Source organism: Thermobia domestica, chromosome 10, assembly GCF_964235325.1.
Source record: "Thermobia domestica chromosome 10, izTheDome1.hap1.1, whole genome shotgun sequence".
Lineage (NCBI taxonomy): Eukaryota > Metazoa > Arthropoda > Insecta > Zygentoma > Lepismatidae > Thermobia > Thermobia domestica.
In genome coordinates this window covers 39,265,767-39,279,003 of record NC_137463.1, presented here as the reverse complement: position 1 = coordinate 39,279,003, position 13,237 = coordinate 39,265,767, and the positions used below count along the sequence as shown (strand labels likewise).

At 34.0% G+C, this 13,237-nt stretch overlaps 1 protein-coding gene across 2 annotated transcripts in view; it reads left to right on the top strand.

Moving 5' to 3' along the window:
* Positions 1-13,237, top strand: part of LOC145662456 (fatty acyl-CoA reductase 1-like) — a 117,019-nt gene that overhangs the window by 66,584 nt on the left and 37,198 nt on the right. The window lies entirely within an intron of this gene.

The window sequence follows — 13,237 nt, the reverse complement described above, 5'->3', positions numbered from 1 at the left end:
GTAGACAGTCGTTCTTTCAGAAAAAAAATGTTCTGAAGGGCACAGTTAGTATTTCGGGGGGCACTGCTGGTACTATTATATTTATTATTATAGATGTATTATAGATGTATTATTTTGGTCTCCTCCGGGGGGCACTCTCAGAGCTCCGAGGAGGCATTGCCCCCCAAAAGACATGTCTGGAAGAAACACCGTGCGTAGGCAGGGCTGGCTCTACCATACGTGTAACACGTGTATTTGCACGGGACAGCAAATTTCGAGGTACTGCAAAGTCTGTCATAACTGTATTATTTAAAACGAAATATTTCTTGTTAGAAACATACTTCATGGTGACGCTAGTTAAATTTACTTATCTGACCTTCTATTTGAATACTCCATTCATAAATCATGTTAATATAAAAATGTTAATATCATATTAATATTATGATAAAAAGGCCTTGTGTCCATATTAAACACAAACTAAATACAACTTTCTTACAAGGCTGTCTATAATCTTTATTATAAATTAACTAGAAATGTTGCAGTTTCGGGAGTATATCACTTCCTTCTTCAATCTACTACTCCAACTGAAATCATAAATAATATTACATCAGTAGTAGTCTGAAGAAGGAAGTGATATACTTCCGAAACTGTAACATGTCAACTTAATTTTATAATAAAGATTATAGACAGCCTTGTAAGAAAGTTGTATTTAGTTTGTATCATATTAATAGTTTAAGATCACATGAATAGTGCTAAAGCAAATGGTCAAACAAATACCAGATTGAATTGCTTGATTGTTGTCAAATACAAGAACTCAATCCTTCAACAATAGCAAACACCTGTTCTATTTAGTTAGTTATCACAGTTTTGATATGAAATCTAGTCTTGTCTTTGTCAAAAACCACAAACAAGTTCCTTATCATTGCAAGTTTTTATTTCAAACTTTTTAACAGATGTAGAAGAAAAATCAAGAAATAAAGATAAAAGAGCTAGTTGTACTGGAATTGTAAACCGATATATTAAGATTGAAGCTTGATATTGAATTCTATGAAAAAGTGTAAATGTGTTGGCTTTATCTTTCACTAACATTATAGATTATTATTTAAAGAATAAAATTAGAAACAAAGAGACTGTATTTGTAGTGTTTAGGTTTTCGTGAGTGCGAGTGTTCTTTCTCTCCTCTTCGTTGTTCATGATTCGGTAGCAAACTTAAAATCATGGCTTTTAAGGTTTTTGTTCTTCCTGGAGAAGGGGGAGGGACAAATGATGGCATTGTATGGGGCGGCAAATTACCTAGCGCTGGCCCTGTATGTAAGTAAGTAAGTATTAAAGAAGAAAGCATCCTAAACGGCACCGGTTCTAAAGAGCACAAAACCTAAACAGCACAAGTCCTAAAGGTCAGAAGACCGAAAATTTAGGGAAGAAATGAAATGAAATATTTCAGTTTAACATTCTACAATCATGAACTTTAAGTTAAGAGTCTTCATCCCGGCGAAATTAAAATACCGCTAATTTTACAGTAATTATGTGATATCTTCAAATAGATAAAGGATAATTGAAATATGGAACAAGACCGCCCTAGACAATATTATTTTGCGTTAGGTACCGTTATCACAAGTCACCTAGTGGCTTTCCGTTTTCAGCTGTTTAGAAACGCGAACATAAATGCCGATTTTCAAAATGGCTCGAAATCGAAAGCAGATAAGTGAGTCGTGATAACGGTTTCTCATGTAAAATAATATTGTCTAGGGCGCTCTTGTTCCACATTTCGATTATCTTTTATCTATTTGAAGATAACACATAATTACGCTAAAAATTAGCGGTATTTTAATTTCGCCGGGATGAAGACTCTTAAGGGAGACGATGATTGAAGCAAATGAATGAGAATGATGATGGAAAAATTGGTGAAATGAGAAAGTGGGATTATCCCGAGAAAACACATGGACACAATGTTGTTTAACAGAAACTTACTTGGCTAGGAAACGAACCAGGGATCCCACGTACAAGAGGTAAACACTCAACCACCGAGCCATCGTGCCCCCTCAACCTAAAATTTAGGGCTTGTGCCCATATTTTTAGAACTTAGTCGTTTAGGTCTTGTTTCATTTAAGAGTTATGAATGTTACCTGAAAATAATTGCACTAGAAACCAATACATATCTAACTTAAAGGAGAATGCGGCAGATCGTTTAATTTCTGATCGGGTATACCCTGAGTTAAAAAAAAAAAAAAAAAGTGTGGCATCATTTCAGATCACCGAAAAAAAATATGACTGATGCTCAGTGCTAACAACTGTGGTGTAAACACGTTATTTATCAAACTTTTTTGATTCTCTCAGTTACGGGCATACTTACACTGTTCGTGATCCATAATATTAGCATATTTTATAATTCAAGTTATAAGAAAACATAAAATAGGATGAAAGAAAATAGAAGCCAGCAAATCTTTGAAGAATTAGTCCGAAAAAGTTAGCAGGGATTATGCTAACGAAATTTATTGCTGAAATAATAATAATAATAATAATAATAATAATAATAATAATAATAATAATAATAATAATAATAATAATAATAATAATAATAATAATAATAATAATAATAATAAAGGGAATTATTATGGTAGTTATTCTGAACTGTCCGATGTCCGATGTATGATGTAGGAACGTATTTTTACAATAAGAGAAATCGCAGTTAGAGAGGGGTTGAGCATAGGAGGGTAGGGAATGACTCGAGACAATATTAGCAGTGTACATGTTGTTTTAGATTCATGAGAATACCTATAAAACTATCGATTATGCTATCAATATTCTTCCTTGTATGTCACCACTGTTTTAATTCAATATTAGGTTTCCTTTCTGCTCCTTCCCCACACCATGCAGTTTACGAAAAAGTGGAGCAGCAAGCTGTAACGTCATAGAGCAATCAATTAGAGATCACTGAATTACATTATTTAGGTAAAATAAGACTTATATTACTAACGGTGAATGTTTAAGCCTGGGTTTCTCAACCTGAGGTTCGCGAAGATAAGTGGAAGAGATAAATATAATTAAAATCTAGTACTGGAAAATATTTTTTAAATATTATTTTGAATTTTGTTCAAATAGGCATATTTTAATTTTTTTACACACTGTTAAGAACAACAAAAAATAGGTCTACTAAACATTTTCAAAAAGTGCAGAGTTGTCTAAAAATCAATGTAAATGAAAGAGGTACGATATGAAGCTAATGAGAATTGCATATTGAAATACCAAAAAAATACAAATGCAACAAAACCTGCATTCTGAAATACAATTAAAATTGAAAGCTAATGAGATACCAGAGCATGGTGTGGTTTCACTAGTGCGGCAATGTCCTGTTCAACTTTTGTGACGCACATTATCAAGTCATTTAAAACACTTATTAACTTTTTTTAACAACTGTCCAAGTTTTTTTTTAACCAAAATTAGAAATCACTACCTTTTTTTATCATTTGACTCAAAATCAAGGGAGTTATGAAATTTTAAAATTTTCAAACGGCCTCCATTTTGAAGCAGTATGACGGATGGGATTCGATAATTGTAATATGAATTAATTGACCAAATTTGGCTTTAATCCATTCGCTTTTAAGGAAGTTACTGTACCCACTATATACAATAAATTGATTCTACTATTATAGGAATAGATGGATATCGTGAGATTTCCGGAATAGGTATATTAAAAATCCCGCACATGTTTATTATAAACCAGAAATTTTAAAGGGATTGCTGCCAAGAGGATGTGATAAATGGGGGTCGCGATAGGAATTAGGTTGAGAACCACTGGTTTAAGCTAATGAGTGTTAATCGTCACTTTTTGTAATATCACATCTTGCTTATTTCAGAAAAATATATACTTGTCTGTCTCCCAAGGTAAAATTCTCACAGACAATAATTTTAAATTAATTCGCACGCTTTAAACGGAAGGTAGTTCTTAACATTTCTTATCGAGAGCAGCAATCTTTTTTAAAAGTCCAGTAAGCATGGACAATTACAAGAAAGAAAGGTTAGACCACCATGATAACATTTAGTATTGTTGAAGTTCAAATGAGAAACCTATGGTGACTTGGTCAAAAAGACAGTATCCAATTCCGCAAACTCTTTGAAGAAAAAGCGAAATTTCCACGCGAATTAATGGACACGCGCGTATTGTGTGTGGAACTGTTTCACCACATTAACACGGAAATCCTGTACAAAAGTAAAGTAATGCTAGTGTCACAGTTTAAGCTTGTGTATGTTATCTTTCATCTCTGAAGCTTTCACAAAGTACGCAGTATATAACAACACAATTCATCATACAGAGAGCATTCGTTGCAATGGTTTTTCCTATGTTAAACCTAGATACGTACTAGTCTCACGTGAATTTTTTTTTTACGAATTTAAATTCGCTTCTAATGTATTTCTTTCCTGCTTTGTTTTATTATTCTATTTTTTGCGAAAGTGAAGAATATTATTTTAGATAACATCTTCTGTCGCTTTGGTTTTAAATAATAGGACACAAAGATTATTCATATTGAAACACTGAAATATTGTTAGGAAATGTTTACGACTGTTGGGAGCTCAGCTGAATTTCTTTATTTATCTGATTAGTCATTATGTGAAAAACTATTATTTACAAACAACTTTAAAACAAAGGAAAATAAACTTTTCCTTATAGAGGTGTTTCTACCATAAAAAAAGCGTTTATGCCACCAATAGTTCTGTTTTCTCTTTTAACAGTTTCAAAGTATGCTATGTGTAGTATAGAACGGCTTATGAAGCTAACCATCAGCCAGCTTATTCATAGGTATTGTAGAATAAACAGTGACAGATAACGAAAAATTGTTTCTTACGAGGGTGATTCAGAAAGTAATGCCTCCAAGGTGATACCTTTATTTGTGTTTGACAGCTCCGATACAAGTATCAGTGGAAAGGTTGCAATGTTAGTTACAAATGGTGACATCATTTTTTTTAAGACATAGTCCCCATTACGGGCAATCCATTTGCGTGAACGCGAAACAAGGTATTTCATGCCGTCGGCGAAGAATTGGGGTGGCTGCTGGCGAAACCATTGTCGAACTGCTATTTCTACGTCCACGTCACAATTGTAGCGTTGGCTCTTAAGGTGATCCTTAAGTTTGGAGAAAAGCCAAAAGTCGCAGGGCGCAAGATCCGGATTATAGGCAGGATGAGGCAGAATGTCAACAACACTTTGCCAGCAGATGGGACAACTTTGATTTTTTTGGCGGAGGAGAGGACGTGTGGTGGTAGTCCATCGACTGTCGCTTCGTTTCCGGGTCGTTATGGTGTATCCAGGACTCATTGCCGGCGATGAATGATCCTGGGCTCACAACTTTCTGCAGTCAGAAATTCAATGACAACCCGCTGTTCCAACCACTGGGTGGCATGAATTGCTCCATTACTCTAGAACGAGGAGAGATAGAAAGGTGAAACAAATGACATTCTATAGCTTAAACATCAGTGCATTAATGATAAACAGTTCGGAATGTTTGCAGTACTATTGGCCAAGTAGTGGGATTGGAGGCATTACTTTCCGAGTAACCCACGTAGTATTAATTCAGAGTTCCAATAATAGTTTCCATCTCTATCTTTATCCCTCAATTGAAACCGAAAATGGTAGAAATGTTCTACTGCTGGTTTTGAATATTGGATTCCTATAGAGCAAAAACGGTACTAAACAATAATAATAATAATAATAATTTTCTTTCTGTAGATTAACTATCTCTGAAACAGATTCCGCCTTCACTTTTATCAATCTAAATGGTGTCCAATAAAGAACGTCATATTTGAAATGCCCGCTATTTCTGCTCTAGTATATTAGCAGCACTGAATGTTACACGATTTTCATCTGTTGTTTTTGTGGTTAATAGTTACGGATCACCGAATAACTCATGATCGTCATCTGTTTTCTGTACGAGTAGGACTGGAGCACTTCATTTCGGAACAGTGTGTTGTCATGGTGAAAACATATTACAAATGTGGTGAACATTGTATTACCAAGACTTCGCAAACCCCATGGAATGTTTGGTCAACGTAATGCACCGAATAAGTCGACTATGTTGAGACTGATTGCTAAATTTGAGACAACTGATTCGGTTATGGACATTAAGAGTCTTCATCCCGGCGAAATTAAAATACCGCTAATTTTACAGTAATTATGTGATATCTTCAAAGAGATAAAAGATAATTGAAATATGGAACAAGAGCGCCGTAGACAATATTATTTTACGTGCGGTACCGTTATCACAAGTCACTTAGTGGCTTTCCGCTTTCAGCTGTTTAGAAACGCGAAAATAAATGCCATTTTCAAAATGGCTTGAAATCGAAAGCAGATAAGTGAGTCGTGATAACGGTATCTCATGTAAAATAATATTGTCTAGGGCGCTCTTGTTCCACAATTCGATTATCTTTTATCCATTTGAAGATATCACATAATTACTGTAAAATTAGCGGTATTTTAATTTCGCCGGGATGAAGACTCTTAAACCCTCGGAGCTTTCTCGTTTTAGTTGTTCTGCGGAAAACATCGCCATCACACATAATCATATCATATTTCATGCATGATGACATGTAGCATACACTCCGAAAATATGTAAATTATTTTCGTATATCGTTCAGTGTTGCCAACTCATTAAAACAGAAATGGCGTTTTTTTCCCCAAAAGTTTCATTCTTCATGGAACACCCTATATTAAAACAGATGTTTCTGGTACCAATATTGAATTTCTATTGAGCAAAATTATAAAGAGATAGTGAGAAATAGTTTTGTGATATGCATTTAGCATCCTAAAAGTAAATTATTTCTTCTCGACCTTTATTCGTCTATGAAAACAGAGAGCGTTAGAGATCAATCACTTCTGGTTTCCATATTTGGTTCATATAGAGTCGGAACGGTAATATATGAAGAGAAACTTTTTTTTTTCATACATATTCAACACCTGAACTATGGGATTCCCTCTCCACACTTATCCGTCCATGGAAACGGAAGATGTTCAGCATGTCAATTCCTTAACGATATTATTTTTGTATTATGCGAGACCCAGGTTCAAATCGTCGGTGCATGGTCAGCACATTGATTCTCATCTCCATTGTTTTCTGATTATTCCAGATTCAAGCTCAAATCGTTGGGATGTAGTCAGCACACGATTTTCAAGCCCATTGTTATCGAATTATTCCAGACCCAGGTTCAAATCGTTGGTGCATGGTCAGCACATTGATTCTCTACTCAATCATTAGCGGATTGTTCCAGATAAAAGTTCAAATAGTTGGTGTATGATCAGCACATCGATTTCCAACACCATTGTTATCGAATTATTCCAGACCCAAGTTCAAATCGTTGGTGCATCGTCAGCACATCGATTCGCAACACCATTGTTATTGAATTATTCCAGACCCAAGTTCAAATGTTGGTGCATGGTCAGCACATTGACTTCCAAAACCACTGTTATCGAATTATTCTAGACCCAACTTCAAATTCGTACTGCACGGTTAGCACATTGATTCTCAACTGCATTGTTTTCCGATTATTTCAGATCCAAGCTCAAATCTTTAGGATGTAGTCAGCACATCGATTTTCAAACCCACTTTTATCGAATTATTCCAGACCCAAGTTCAAATTGTTTGTGCAAGGACAGCGCATTGATTCTCAACTCCATTGTTATCGGATTATTTCAGACGCAAATTCAAATCCACTGTGTGAGCTCCTTCGTGGCTAAGCAGTTAGCATACGCGCCTTTGGCGTGGGAGACCCGGGTTCGAATCCCGGCGGGAACTCATGTGGTCCGGATTCCACTTTAATCAGTAGGTCCACGTCTCATATAGCCTCGCTGCTGAACGGGACGTCAAAATCAACTCAACTCAACTCAAATCCATTGCGTACGCTCAGCACTTCGATTTTCAATGACATTATATAGTCAATGCCAATGTCTAATTTGGTAACCATATACAGCACAAGGTAACTGAATCTATGATACTTCTAGAACTTTTCGTGTTCTATCAAAAGATATTAAGATATGTTATTTTTATTTTTTAAAGTAACAACTGAATATTTAAAACAATTCAGACAATATCATTTCAGTCTAAAGAAAAAGAAGACCCAACAAGTTATGCATAATGTATTCGGATATTAGCTTTTGAGATTTCAAGTTCAATATTAGTAGGCCAGGGTATAACGGCATTTCAAGTTGTTGGTTTGGTCCAGTTAGGAAGAAAGTGAAACTCGGAAGAAACAACTTTTTCTTTTTCTTTTTAAAATTTTTCTTCCTTCTTTCCTGACCTGGTATTGGCAGGCAACCTTGACCATCATCACTTTCGTTCATCCAGACAAGGCTTCGCTCTGCCCAGCTCCAGGCAGAGTTAGGGAAGTTACCATGTCCGGTTCTCTTTTTTCGCTTTCCTAATCCTCTCTTTCTCTCAGTTTTACTGTATGCCAAGGTCACTGGCGCCATTCAAAGCAGAGAAACTAATAACAGGAAGGAAAAGTGTTTTTGCTTCTTCTTTTGCAACGCAAATAATAACATGTCGGCATAGCAAATTTAGACATCATCATCATTTCCTTTAGGAAGAATAATTTTTTTCCTATTTTTTTTTAAAAAAAAAAAAGATTATGTGACATAACATTAAAAACTACTAACACTAGCAGAAGAATGTAAGACCCTTTTACACTTTTCTTAAATTTCATTAATTAAACTTCAATTAAGTTCATTATTTTTTGTTTTTTAAGTTAGTTGTATTTCGTTTAATTAAATTAATTCCTTTATGGACGGCCCTCATTTTTTTTAATTCTTAACTCGGACATTTATTAAATTAAATTAATTCTTTTAGGAGTACATTCTTTTTAAAAAAATTAAATTAGATAATTAAAGTAAATTTTATTATTTTATACGCACCACTGGATTTTTGACAATTAAGATGGAAGAAAATAAGATCTTTAAGTTTTACGTCCCAAGATTATGCCGGTTAGGCTCAAGGAGACGGTGATGATGAGAAATGAAAGAAATGGTGTAATGAAGAAAATGGGAGGAAACAGGAGAACCCTGAGAAAACCCACGCACACTGTTTTCGTCCATCACAAAGCTCACTTTGCGCGAACTGGGATCGAACCAGGGATGCCATGAACCGGAGGTGAACGCATTTAATTGAACGGATTAAGTTGGAAGAATTTAATTGAATGGATTAATTCTTTTATGAGCATCCAACAAATTTTGATTCTTAACTTAAATATATTTAATTGCATTAACTCTTTGAAGCAAGGTTATACTTATATTACACCACCTTTCACATAACGTTTTAGAAACACCGTGCCGCGAAGCGTTAATGTAATTACTTTTAGCAAGTCCCACAATTTTTGATTCCTAAGTTGAATGCATTAAATTAACGTAATTAATTAAAAAGACTCACCTTTTTATTTTTTTAGATTGGATACACTTAATTGAATGAAATTTAATTACTTTGTTGGCATCCTTAATTTTTTTCATTCTTAAGTTGAATGTATTTAATCGAATGAAATTAATTCTTTTATGTGCGTTCCACAATTTCTATTCTTCATTTGGATGGATTTATTTGGATTAATGTAATTTCCTTACGCATGTCTCACAATGTTTGATTCTTAACTTGGATGCGTGTCGTTAAATTAGATTACTTCTTTTAGGGATCTCACATTTTTATAATGTTTGAATAGGATTAAATGTTGAATGTTGAATGTAATTAATTCTTTTATGAGTGTTCCACAATTTTAATTTATCATTTGTATGCATTTATTTACATTAATATAGTTATTTTATGCTTGTCCTACAACATTTGATTCTTAACTTGGATGCATTTAATTAAATTCAATTAATTCTTTTATCGAGTCTCACATTAAAAAAAATAAATTGGATGCGTTTAGTTAAATAAAATTAATTCATTTATGGACGTCTTACACTATTTAATTCGTAAGATCGGTGTATATTTAATATATTTAATTGAAAGAATTTTCCTTTCTACGGATGAGGAACAATTCTTCACTTTAAAAAAAAAAACGTTTTAGCGCATTTTTCTATATGATTTTGCTAATATTTTTTACGTTATATAATCAACAGAAGGATGCTTCTGGCGTCATTAATTTTCTAGTATTTACTGAAATTTAAAACAAAACTCAAAAGTATCTAGGTAATTTGTTAAGATTTACTGATAGGCTATTTAAGCGCTTGAAACATTTCCTTAAACTTGAGGCTTGGTTCGCCAATTATGTAATAAGTACGTTTTTTTGCCCATGCAAATCGTGCGTTTCACCTGCATACGAGTGAGTACATAGTATGTAATTTTAACACTTTTATAACGTCATATAGCGAATATGACTAGTGGCTTTTCTGATTTCCGCATTTCTCCGATCTCTTTAATAATTTTAATGTTCCTATATCTTTCTTAATGCAAACAGTTACAATTACTTACAAGTTTTTTTTTGTTTTGTTTTGTAAACATTTTCTTTCTGTGGAGGGTGGATATTCCTAGTAGTTTAAGTTGGTCAGACTAAATTTTATGGCGCCACAGACTACGAAGAATCTGGGATTGGTTGTTAGATCACTTTTAACTGGGCAAGATGTATGGTCAGCACATTGACTGCTATTTGTCATCTTGGAAGCTTAAAAAAAAAAGAAATCTTAATTGTGTTAATTATATATTCATCATCTTGTAGTTCCTAGCTCATTGGTTCTTACCATGAATACATTTATAATTAAATTTAATTAATTCTTTTAGTGATCTCTCATTTAAGGATATAAATGGGAAATTACTTTTGGGTTTAGTTTGAAAAGTACTGGAATTTTGATTGAATCAATAGTTTTGAAAAGGTCATGAATCAGAAAATAATGATTTTGCTTTAGTCCAACTTGTTTATTTATTTATTTTGTATTTATTTATTTATTTATTTATTTTCTAATACCAATATTTATTTATTTTCTATTTGCTCACAATAACTTGTTCATTTCGTACACTGACAATTTAACTCTACTTTCTCAAACAGAGGTGCATCATTTCATATCTACCAGAATTTTCAAAAATTAAACAGTTTTTTTTTTCGATGTTCTTAACTTTACTTTTCTGACTCATGACTTTCTCAAAACGACTGATTCAATTAATTATGTGATTTTGCTGATTTCAAGTCTAGCTAAACATGTCTTTCCTTCTCCGATACGAATTAGGATTGTTATAAATTTTGTAATATTAGCGTTATTTAACGTAAATTTGGTTAGTAAAATATTGAAACTACATCTTTTTCATCTTCTTTGTATCCGCCTTTTCCCATGTTTGTATGGGATCGGCATTTCCGCTTTACAATACTCATTTGTTCCCTTAATAGTTCTGGCATTATTTTTTTTTAAAGTGACACTTCCTGACGCCAACCAGCATTTAAACCCCCCCCAACAAAATATTCTGGAGGCGCATCTAGTAGAAAGTATGGAAATAGATGATACTACTTCTGTCAATGTAAACTATTTCCGTGGATGTTTATATCAAATATAATACATTATTCGTTACTTCGTTCAACTTAAATCTCAAGTATGCAGCGCAAAGCTACGCTCATAGCTAAAAATAAAAACTAATGTAAACTTTCAATTTCAGATTTAGATATAAATTATATCCCTGCAAGGTGATGTGTATAACATTTTGGTATTTAAGAAGAGTATTAATGTCTCTTCGCCCAACGAAAATTCTTTCTGCTCCTGGATTTCCTCACGACTCTTTCTCCTAGTAGAGAATGCAGCCCTCGTAGAGAGTGTTAGCTACAACTTAGCTATCTAAGAAAGAAAAGAATGTACGCTGAGACTATTTTTGTATATTGATTGACATTGATTTCGTTTCTTTATATCAATTGATATAACCGTCTGATACAGTAATTTTGAAGCATCTGTGATGGTAAAATTTTGTTCTTTGGGTACAAAAGATTGGAGAGTTCACTGGTAAATAATACAGTCATCAATTTTAGTACCTCAACGGTCGGCCTTCAGTATGCTAGCTTGGGTGTTAATAACAAAATAGGTTATTATTAAAATGACACCATGATTTTTCCCATTTCCACATTTCTTCGTTTGTATAGCTAACATCATTGCAGTGTTATTTTAAAATAAAACAGTAAGATCGTAGTCTAATTTAACACCAGCTTTGGTGGTTAGTTAATTAGAGTTGAGTGTCCCTTTCAGCAGCGAAGCTATACAAGACGTGGACCTCCAGTACAGCTTAACATAGGATCCAAATCACATAGGCTACCACCGGGAATGGAACCCGGGGTCTCTCGCACCAAAGACGCGTACACTTACCATGTTGCCACGTCACACATCGATCGGCTTTGTATTAAACCGGTCAGACTGGGCAGGTGTTAACTGCACCACCTATTGTGATCCTGGTACTGTTTGCCTGTGTTAAAATGGTGTTATATTAACAGAGACAATTTTTACTGTGTACAGTTGCTCAGATTACACTGTAAATTGTGTGTCTTGTCTTATATAATGCCACTTTTGACAAAGAACATAAATAAATATCCACACTACTACTACTACTACTACTACTACTACTACTACTACTACTACTACTACTACTACTACTAGGGGCCGTGGTGGCTCAGTGGTAGAGCATTCACCTCTGGTGCATGGGGTCACTAGTTCGCTCCAAGTGAACCTTCTCGTGGGCACACACCGTGTGCGTGGGTTTCCTCGGGGTTCTCCCGTTTCCTCCCATTTTCTTCATTTCACCATTTTCATTCATTTCTCATCATCACCATATCCTTTAGCCTAGCCGGCATAATCGTGGGACGTAAAACTAAAATATTCCATATTTTATTTCTACTACTAGTACTACTACTACTACTCATAATAATAATAATAATAATAATAATAATAATAATAATAATAATAATAATAATAATAATAATAATAATAATAATAATAATAATAATAATAATAATAAATTGCAGTTCTTCCTTCGGATTGTTCAATTGAACTGTGGTAAATTACTTTTGTCCTATTCTCTTTGTCCGATTTGCATGTCTGTTGAAATTTCCTTGTTTTCATGTTTGTTGAAGGCAACGGGATAATTTTCACTTGAGCATTTAGTACACCGACCCAGTTCTCATAATTCCTGCTTGGAGTGATCGTGGAACAAATTCTTTGTCTGAAATAATGACCGTAATTATTGTTATGTCATATATGTGTTTTCTCCATTCATTTTCTACAACCAGTACCTTTCTCAATGTAAAAGAAGATGTTCCTGGT